The 10,747-nt window shown below is 55.9% G+C and overlaps 1 protein-coding gene across 4 annotated transcripts in view; it reads left to right on the top strand.

Moving 5' to 3' along the window:
- The first annotated feature begins 1,564 nt into the window (after positions 1 to 1,564).
- CACNG5 (calcium voltage-gated channel auxiliary subunit gamma 5) overlaps positions 1,565 to 10,747 on the top strand; it is a 40,328-nt gene continuing 31,145 nt past the window's right edge. For all 4 annotated transcript variants that reach the window (XM_082706731.1, XM_082706732.1, XM_082706729.1 and 1 more), the window contains exon 1: positions 1,565 to 1,729. The gene's annotated coding sequence lies outside the window, so the exon portion shown is untranslated. The remainder of the gene's footprint in view (positions 1,730 to 10,747) is intronic.

Genomic DNA, 10,747 nt, shown 5'->3' with positions numbered 1-10,747 from the left:
AGGAGAGGCTCCTGGACCCAGATGGGGGAGGGAGAAATTAATGATCAGGTCAGAAAGAGCAAACTGAGTAAGGCCGTGGAGGATTTGTAGGAGTTTTCCAAGTGGAGGAGAGGGCAAGTAAGACAGAAGGGATGAGCACGTGTGAAAGTTTGGGGCTGCTGGGCATGGAGGGTTTGAGAGACGTGCCCACCTGTCCAAGGGGTGAGAGGCCTCTCCTCCTTAGGGAATTCAAGGAGGTGGGAAGGAGCACTCTTTGGAGAAGTAGGAGAAGAGAGAAAAAGCTGGGGCATTTTTTTTAGGCCTAAAATGCCACAAATAGAAAGTTGGGGTACTGTTCCTAAAAACTTCCAGTTGTCCTAACTCCACAGGGCCCCACTCCCATGAGACAATGTTTTCCCATGACGCCCAGGTCAGATCTCAGACCCAAAAGAGCTTCGCTTGGAGCCCCTGTCTTACAGTCTTCCACAAATATATAGATTGCCGATGTCTTGTTATTGACAACCTGCTTTCGTTCCCAAACATATAGATACTCCCTGTCTTCCTCCATTTCATGGTCTACAGGGATTTTATTGACCCTCTGGCAGAACCTCCCTATGTCCTGGCTGACCAAGCTTATATCTTGGAGATCCCTCCTTGCAGGGAGGCGCCTCGTGCTTAGAGCAGAGGGCTGAAGCTGCCGGTCTGTGAGCAAGCTATACGTGTGCACGCGTGTGCACACGCACACACACACACGTTGGACAAGGCTATTGGTCAGGCCAGGTTGCCATTACAGAGAAATGGGCAAGTATTCAAGCCAGAAAGGGTAACCCTTCAGTGCTAACATCCAATGTGACCGAACAGGGTCACCCTGGCTCCCAGCTGCAGCTTTCAAATTAGTCATCAATGAACCAATATTTATTGAGCTCCTACTGAATGTCCAGGGCCCAGAGAATAAAGGAGACACAGAGACTGAAGAAGGATGAAATTTTAAAATGTTGGTTGCTACCATTTATTGTACATCCATTTCCATTGCCATTTGCGAAAGAGGCACGCAATTTGCTTGATGCTGCGAAAAGCAAGCAGAGCGAGGCTTTGAGAGCACGGGTCCTGGAGCCGGACAGAGCTGGGCTGCAATCCCGGCTCTGTCCTATTCCGGCCGTGCGTCCTCAAGCACTTAAGTTCAAGTCTCTGTGCCTCAGTTTTCTCCGCGGTAAAATGGGGTTGTTGGGAAGGCTTTAAATGACTTCATGCAGACAAAGCGCTCCGAACAGTCCACAGCGCGCAGGAGGCGATCAAATAAATACCAGTTGGCATTTGAAAAGAAGTCTGACCAAAGCCAGGGGGTCTCGGGCAGCCCCTAAGCGGCCCCGGAAGCTTCTCCTCCCCCACCCCAGGCCTCTACTTTCCACCTGCAGACCACACCAAGGTGCTTCCTGCCCACGAGCTCCCCCGCAGCCGGGGAGCCCAGCGCCCGCAGGGTCCCGCAGGGTCCCACAGCCCGTCGCACAGGGGCAGGGAAGCCCCGCCCCGGCCCCGCCCCGGCCCCGGCCCCGCCCCCTGCCGGCCCCTCCCTCTCCGAGTTCGCGGCTCCGGCGGCCGCTGCGGCGGCGGCTCGGTCTCCAGCGCGGAGCGGTTCGGGCGGACGCGACGGGGCGAGCGCCCGGGAACCTGGCGCCGAACCTCCCGCCCGGAGGGCCGAGCCACTGAGGGACCTCGGACCAGGGTCAGGGGCTGCGGCCGCTCCGGTGAGGTAGGAGCCGGGAAGCCGGCGGGGAGACCGGCTCTCCCCTCTCGGGGGGCGCGGGGGGCGGGGGACGATCTCCCGCCGGCGCCTCGGCCGCGGAGCGGCGCTGCCTCGGGTCCCCGCGGAGCCAGGGGCAGGGGCCACCGCGGGCGCGCGTCCCGGCCCGGCGCAGGGAAGGAAGGGGCAGCGTGGTGGGGGGTGCGCGTGTACACGCCCGTGTGTGCGCGTGTGTCCGTGTGCCCGCGTGTCCGTGTGTGTGCGCGCCTGTGCGTGCGGGGAATGTGCGGGGAAGGAGCTGCCGCCCCCACTTTGCCGGCGCTGCTGGGCAGTTCTGGTTGCCCACTCCAAAGCTGGGGGCACACTCCCACGACGGGCTTGAGTGGGGCTGGCAGAAATTATCCGGATAATGCGGGAGCGAAAGCCCACCGCCACCTGTTGAGCGGGGCTGGCCATCCATGCCTCGAATTCCCCGCTTCTCCCTCCTGACCGCGGGGCAGCGAGGATGCCCAGGTCCGCCTGGGTGGAGGAAGGGTCGCCGCCAGATGCCGGGGAGCAGAGCTGGAAGGCAGGGGAGAAGAGGGTGGGCGGGGAGCGGGAGCCGCGGGCCCAGGCTGAGGGTGAGGTTCCCACCCACCAGGCCCACGCCGGCAAATTTCCTCCATCCCTCCAAAGCCTCCCTCCCCCATTTTAATTAGGTGAGCTGTCTTTGCCCTCATCCTAATTGGGCAACCCGTGAAGATGCAGTTCGTTAAAATTTTTAAAGTGAAGTCAATTTATCACTTTCTTGGGACTGAAAGGGCTTTAACAGGTAATTCCTGGAACCTGGCCGCGGAGGAAAGAGGAGGATCCTGTTGTGAGCCGGTCCAGTGCTGGCCTGGGTGTGGGCTCATGGGGGCGCTCCTACAGCCTTGGGCTCTCACCTGCCCCCTGGAACTTGTCGTCTACCTCCCTGTCCCCTTTCAGGGTTGATGAAGCTCTTATTCTGGGAAGGGAAGGGACTCACCCTCTTTGTGGGATTATCAGTGGCTGGATGAGAGCAGGACCCAGGACTGGGTCCCCAAGTGGGAGACAGACGTCACAGTCCAGCTGTCACCTGTGCTGGCTCCTATTCCAAGCCACCCTAGGGAACAAAAGATGGGACTTGCTTCCTGGCCGCCTCATGTCACTCCCTCATCTCTTTAAAGCCCAGGGCTTGATGAATTCACAGTCCAGGTTGGACAGAGAGGGTGTGGGGACTTTGGCTTCGATCTACTGTTCTGGCTTCAGGACATCTCAGGACCACAGACGTCCTGGTGACTGGTTGTGCCTCTCTGCTGACACCCCAGCCAGGCCCCCAGTGTCTTCTGCCTGCCCGAGAAGCTCTTCCTCTCCACTTCCCTGCTAATGTGGCCGCTGCAGATGGCTGGGGGCATCCCACCTGGGGCCAGGTCCCCAGCGCGGCTACAGAAGATGCAGTTTGTAGCTGAGCCTCGGATGTCCCTATCCTGGACTTTGACCTCCATCTTACGTGTGCAAGGCCGTGGACACCCTGAGGGGCAGAGCCAGGGCTGCCCTGTCCACGCTCGTCCAATTGGTGAGACGCCTGGTATCCTGGCAGCAAGCTTGTGAGAGCTTGACCATTTTCAGGCTGTGGGGCTTCCAGGACTTGGGGACGGGAAAGGGGAATACAGGGGGGAGGTTGACTGAACTGTTCCCACTTGGCTGGAGGACGCAGGCCCTGTGTTGTTGTGGGAGACATGGGCTCCAGCTGTGTCGCTGACTATGTGACATTGGCCAAATCACAGAACCACTTGGAGGCTCAGTTTCCCCTTCTGTGGGTTGGGGCCAAGGGCTGTTGTGTAAAGCAAGGTCACAGATGTCAGCGTCAGGCTCACTGGAGGTGTTCGGGGCTGCTTGTCTCTGTTTCTTCCAGCCCCCATCTGACACTCAGCCATTGGCCTTGAGGGAGGGGACCATGCTGCTAGGACCCCTCATGCCGTCCTCAGCGCTGGGATGAGTGGTGTGAGTTTTTGTATCCGGGTAGGTCAGAGATTGAACTCTGAGCCCCAGAAAGCAAGCAGCCAAGAGTTGGAAGCCAGGCTCCACCAAGCCCTGCCTCTAGGGGGAGCTGATGCTTTTGCCTCAGGCTTCCAGCCTTCAGTGTCCTCGGCCTGCCCCATGTAGCCTGCTGGCGCATTCCTAGATGGTCACTGGGCATGTGCCTGGTCTTTCATTCCATTTCTGGATTGGGGTCAGCCTTCCTACCTGGCAGAATTGGGGCCAGCTACATGTGACTTCAGAGGCGCCAGGAAAACCCCTGCCTGCCAAATACCCTGGTTCCACAGACCTAGCTGCCTGCTGTCTAATATTCCACCCTTAGAAACTAGTTCCTTTGGCTCATACCTTGTACCCATTTGCCAGCCACGAAACCTTATTTAAAAGCTTTTGTGGGGCACCTGGGTGGCTCAGTCGGTTAAGGGTCTGCCTTTGGCTTAGGTCATGATCCCCTGGTACTAGGATTGAGCCCCATGGTCGGGCTCCCTGGTCCCCCCCCCCCCCACGCTTGTGCTTGCAAGCACATGTATTTTCTCTGAAATAAATAAATAAATACAATCTTTTAAAAAGGAAAAAAGCTTTCAGGACCTTTGTGCAAGGAGAGAGGGAGAAAGCAGAGGAAGAGAGAGAAGAAAAGAGAAGGCAGAGATAGTAGCGGAGGGAAAAGGTACTTCCTTTCCTAGCCGCAAAGTCTGCAGAGAAAGGGCTAGTTGTAAGGCCCAGGAGGGCCCAGAGAGAGGGAAAAACTTGGGGAGATGGGGCAGGGCAGGCAGCGGGCAGGGGAAATTGTGAACCTGCAGTGGGAATTCCCAGGGGGAATGTGGGGAGGGTGACCCACCGAGGGAGCTGGGCCGGGGTCTTGGCAGCCTGTTCTAGAGGACAACTAAGCCCAAGGCAAAAGCATCCTTCCTTTTCTCCTGCCCCATCTTCCCTTTAGCCCATGGCCACATGGCAGTTACTATATTCTTGGGTGGTGTTCTCTGCATTTGGAGAACCTGGGCTCTTCACGCCGCCTGTTTAAAGCTGTCAGTGGTAAGTTGTTAGGTCTGCACAAGGCCTGGGCTGAGCGGGGCCAGGGGGAGTTTTCAACTCCCGTGATTCCCTGAACATCCCACGTCCTTCCCCAGAAAGACCAAAAACCACATAATTCACTCAGACCCACAAGTCTCCTGGGCTGCGAGAGGCCTGGGAGCGCCGGCTCGCCTGGAGGTGGTTCCTTGCCCAGGTGGACAGCCACATGGTGAGTGTGGGGGCAAGTTTTAGGAGATGCAGGGCTGAGAACTGAGAGTTCCTAGGGGGAACTCTCAGAGGGGGGCCCATGGGCCCATGGATTTGGGGAGGGGCAGCCCAGCATCACCCAGGCCCTCTCACAGAGCCTGAAATATGTTCTGGTCTCGGCCCAGGACGGGGTGGCAGCAAGCCGTCGGCAGCCCATCTGGACACTGCTGAGAGCAGAGAGAAGTTACTGGTCACCAGGGTGAGCTTCTGGCCACGAACCCCCAAATGACAACCACGTCTTAAAAATTGAGATCTCGTTGACATTTAACATTATGTAAGAGCCATGAGCATCCTTGAAGATTATTTACAATGAAATCTGTTCTCAAATGATGGTGATGAATGAAACACCTCTTCATTCTTCTGCATCATCCTTTATGGAGCGCCTGCTGTGTACATGCTGACGACTGTTCCGTGATGGGGCTACAGCTGTGACACTGTTGGCATTTGGGGTCAGATTATTCTTTTGTGGGGGCGGGGGTGTCCTGTGTGTTGCACGATGTTCGGCGGTGTCCCTGGCCTCCTACCCACTAAACGCCAGTAGCTCCCCTCTTCCCACCGTGACAGCTGCAAATGTCTCCAGACATCGCCAAATGTCCCCTGGGGGGCAGACTCACCCACTGCTGAGAACCACTGGGGCTATGAACAGCTATGAACAGAACAGACAAAATTCAGTCCTGTTCCCTTAGGAGCAAGCTTTCTAAAGAGGGAAACGAGCAGCAGATATGCTCATGAGGGAGAATGTAGAGGAGGTTGTCTGGGAGAATGCATGAGAGAAAGACGAGGCAGGGCTAGTGGCTTCGCGGGTTGGGGGTGGGGGTGTCATTTTCAAAGAGGGCACCTGCCCTGTGACCAGCGGGAGGAAGGGAGGGAGCGAGTAAAGCAGAGATCTGGGCAAAGAGCCTTCCTAGAGGCAGGAAGAGAAAGTCAGGGAGTGAGAGGGACACAGGTGGCTGGGCAGGCAGCAGTGGGCCGGCTCCCCATGGGTCCCCGATCCTGTTGGGGTCATGAGGGAGCCGTGAGGATTTCTGCCTTCTTCCCAGGGTAAAGGAGAGCTGCCGGGCGCCAACCCCATCCCAAGTGTTCGCTCACACCGGTTCACACTGGCGCGTGTGATACCCTTGCCTCCTGTGTCAAGGCCCAGAATGTGGGTGGTACAGTTTGGGACACAAACTTGAGCAGTTCGTGCTCTACAATCTGACACTAAAACTCGGCTTCGGGGCCACGCAGGGGTGAGTTCAGATCCCAGCTCAGTCGCTTGGTAGCTGTGTGTGGCCTTGGACTCGTCCCAGAATGTCTGCCATCCCCGGCTTTTGCAGGGACGCGTGCATTGTCCTTCATCCCAACCCCAGCACGCGGCCCGGGCCAGCTCCCAGGCTCCCCCACTCTCTGTGCCCGCGCGCCGGCGGGAAGCCAGAGGCCAGGCAGCGCCTCCCCGCTCCCGGCTCTGGGTCCTTGCTCTGGGCATGTGCCTCTACTCACTGAGCTGCAGCAAGGCCATCTGGTGGGGTCAAGGCCAGTATCTCCCGAGGTCAAGGGAAGTTAAACCCTCCCGCTCGCTCTCCCCCTCCCTCTCCGACGGCTGAGGAGCAGGAACCCAAGACGTAAAGTCACCGGCCTAAAATCACAGGGCTGGTAAGTGACAAAGCCAGGATGGCATTCAGGTCTCCGCGGTGCTCAAGGGGACGAGATTTCGCTGTGCCACTCTCAGCCCCCAGCCACGGAGGTGCAGGCGTGACGCCGGGGGAGAGAGAAAAGTCTAGGAGGGCAAGGAGGGACAGACGGGACATTTCAAGAGCTACATTTCGGAAGGAGGTCATTGAGTTTTGATGACCCTCCTCACTTACCGTCTTCATTTTCTTGGGATTGACGTAATTCCTCTTACAGCAAAACAGTTGGGAAATGAGACTCATTGTGTGCAATTCCAGACAGTAGAATCTGGATTGGCGTGAAAAGGAATTTGCCAGGAGTCGCCTTGGTGAAGCCTCAGGCAAACTTCTGTGTCCTTGGCTTCGCTGCCCAGTGTGGGGTTCCTCACCTCCCCAGAGTTCAAGGCCACGTTGCCGGGCCCTCTGCCCAGCAAGGAAGGTGCAGGAAGCATCCCTGCTCCGGGAGTCTGGACATGCGTGAGCCCTTCCAGACAGCATGCCGTCGGCTCAGACACCGGCCCAAGGCAGAAAGTGAGGCAGCTGGCCCAGGCTGGTGGGGGCTGGATTGTGGGGGATGCTCTTGCCTGGAAGCCTGGAAAGCAGCCAGCTTCCCGCTGGCCCTGGGTGAGGGAGGCCAGAACCCCTGGAGTAAGCCAGTATTCCTGGCTTATTGGCGGGTGCCCTCCCAGTGGGGATTCTTGAGCAAAACGCAGCAGCTGCACTAGCAGCTGGGCATGGGGGTGATGGCTGGGCGGGAAGGACGATCCTGGCTCAAGCGGGAGAGCCTGGGTCGGGGAGGGGGACAGCCACACATTCTGGGGACCTGAGAGGATGAGCCACAGCAGATCTGTGCTGTCCGTCCCTTGGGAGCATGGGTCCCTGTGTAGTTCTCCCACTAAGACGAGACAGCAGGGATGACAGAGCAAGTAGAAGCTAGCATCTCCTGGGTGCTTCTCATGCGCGAAGTCTCGTGTAAGCTTCCTGCTGTCCAGTCCTTAGGAGACACACCTTATTGTCGTGTCCATTTTGCAGACCAGGAATCAGGCGTGGCTGGGAAGCGTTGGCATAGGGGCAGAAAGGTGGGCTCCCAATCAGGAGTCTCCCAACTGGACAGGGAATGGATGGAGTACCACCACTCCACGTTCTTACCTCTTTGCATCCGAGTTTCCTGAGTTGTAAAGTGAAGCGGGTAGGCATTTCCACCCAGGGTTGGTGTGATGATCAACGACATCATACGTCAAACAACAAAATATGCTGGATATGTGGCAGCCACTTGCTTTGTCTTCCTGGTTCTGTGGACATGGAGTCTGTCCCCCTCTCCATGATGTCTGAAAGAGGTCCTACTGAATTCTGAGGCCAGTGGATCCTTATAGACACCTTGTCAGGGACCCTGGCCCCAAAGCCATGGTCAAGTGCAAAGGCAGTGATTAAAATGATGATTACTCCCATACCTATCCCCTAATCTGGGTCTATCAGGCAACTCTTGGAGGTCATCTTCATTAATCATATTTCATAGGTAAAGAAACTAAGGCACAGAGAGCTCAAGTAACTTGCCCAAAGTCAGCCAGATCATTAGTGGTAGAGTCAGAATTCAAACCCAAGGATCCCAATGGCCTTTCTGAGACCCTCGGAATTTGTAAAAAGGAAAATGTAATCCAGTTGCTGGGCACAGGGTCTGACTCTTCCAAAATTCTCTTCTCCATCCTTCACGTAAAGCAAAAACTCCTCACCAGACAGGAACAAAGGACTCAGCTTAGAAGTTTCCTCTTCCCGGAAGCCTTCCCAGATGCTCCTTAGTTACGGGACCATCTCTGTGCTTCTGCCGCATCCCTGGCACACCTCCATCAGCCAACTTGCCCCCAGCACTGCCAGCATCCGTTCCTTCCCCCTCGCCCCACTGGGCCAGGGCCTTGCCAAGGGGTGCCTGCTACCTGCTTCCTTAATGCCATTCCCTCTCTCTGGTTACAGAAATCAGTCCCCAGTGTTTCTTTTGCCCTTTGTAGACCTGCCCTCCCCGACAAAGCTCATGTTCACCAGTCGTAATCATGACATCTCCCAGGTGTCAGTTACCAGGTGTTAAAGGCAAGTTCAAGACTTCTGTCTCTCGAGTCCAGAGCATGAGGTCTCTGGCAGCTCCTGGAGGCAGTGGAGCTCCCGGTTCTTGATGTGCAGCAACAAGATCTTAAAAACATGTTGGGTGGCTCAGTGGGTTGGGCGTCTGCCTTTGGCTCAGGTCATGAACATGGGGTCCTGGGATCTAGCCTAGTGTCGGGATCACTCAGGACTCAGGAGGGACTCTGCTTCTGCCTCTCCCTCTGCCCCTGCCCTGGCTGTGCTCTCTCTTTCTCTCTCTCTCTCGCTCTCTATCTCCCTCTCTCTCAATAAATAAAATCTTAAAAAAAAAAAAAATGAAAAAGAAAAAGAAAACATGTCCCAGCTGCCCCCCAGGTGCAGGGCCATGTGCAGTGTGAAGTGTGTGGCCGACAGAGGCTGAGCTCTCTGACGTGGGAGGGAGAACCACGAGGGAGCCTGGGCTTCCCTGGGCAGGTACTTGTGCGGGCTCCGTGCCCAGCGCGTCGTGCCTGGTCCTCCTCGGATCCACTCGGCGGCCCTCCTTCCCCCTCGGACAAGCGCTTGTATGGACCTTTCTGTTGTACTCTCCTTTAATTGTGCTGAATCCTGTGCTTTGGCATAAACAGATGCAATCTTTAGGGGGGTTGACGGTGGTAAAATACACATAACCTGAAATCTACCATTTCAACCATCTTAACGTGTCCAATTCAGTGGCACTTAGCACATTCAAGCATTGTGTAACCATCACCACCTTCTAATTCTGGAACATTTTTGTCACCCCCAAGGGAAACCCACCCACTACGCAGTCATTCCCCGTGCCTGCCTCTGCCAAGTCCCCAGCAACCACTGATCTGCCTTCTGTCCCTAGGCATTTACCTATTTTGGACATTTCACATAAATGGAATCACACAGCATGGGGCCTTTTGGGTCTGGCTTCTTTCACTCAGTATCGTGTTTCCCAGGTCTGTCCGTGCTATGTCAACGCCTCATCCCCTTTTACAACTGAGTAATATTCCACTGTGTGGGTAGACTACATTTTGTGACTCCATTGATTCACTGACGGGCATCGTCTACCCTTTGGCTATCAGGAATACTGCTGTTCTTTTTTTTTTTTTAAAGATTTTATTTATTTATTTGACACAGAGAGATCACAAGTAGGCAGAGAGGCAGGCAGAGAAAGAGAGAGGAGGAAGCAGGCTCCCTGCTGAGCAGAGAGCCCGATGTGGGACTCGATCCCAGGACCCTGAGATCATGACCCGAGCTGAAGGCAGCAGCTTAACCCACTGAGCCACCCAGGCACCCAGGAATACTGCTGTTCTGAATATTCACATACAAATATGTGTTTGAACACCTGTTTTCAACTCTTTTGCATACATCCCCAGGAGTCTGATTCCTGGGTTGGATGGTAATTCTGTGTTCAGAGAGAAGCAGAAGGAGAAGGAGAGAATCTTAAGCAGACTCCACACCCAGCCCAGAGCTCAACTCAGGGCTCGATCCCACTACCCTGAGATCATGACCTCAGCCAAAATCAAGAGTCAGATGCTTAACCCACGGAGCCACCCAGGGGCCCCTCACCATTTTATGTTTCTACCAGCAAATCTTTGAGGGTTCCAGGTCCCCCCTGAAACTTGTCATTTCCTGAAAATCTTTTTAAGTACGATTACCCCTATTTTCTAAGCATGTGGGAGCTCAGAACCGTTCAGTAAGTCGTCCAAGGACACACAGCTATTTGCTGGCAGAGCTGGAACCTGAGCTTGGGTACTCTGCACTCTTGACCGTCAGCCTCTTCTCTCCCATGGCTCCCACGAGGCTGGGGTCCTAGGCGGGCGGTCCATAGGAATTTCACTCTGTTCCTGGCTCCTGCCTCTGCACTTGGCCTTCCCCCGCCTAGCACAGCTTGCCCTCCAAAGAGGTCCCACCGAGTGCGGTGCTGGGAGCATCACCCTGGCAGCAAGAACAGGAAGCGTTGGCATCCAGGAAGCAGCGCCTTCCC

The sequence above is a fragment of the Mustela nivalis genome (assembly GCF_964662115.1).
Source record: "Mustela nivalis genome assembly, chromosome: 17".
In the NCBI taxonomy this organism is placed as follows: Eukaryota; Metazoa; Chordata; class Mammalia; order Carnivora; family Mustelidae; genus Mustela; species Mustela nivalis.
Note: the sequence above shows the minus strand (reverse complement) of the source record. Positions and strands in the feature narration are given on the sequence as shown.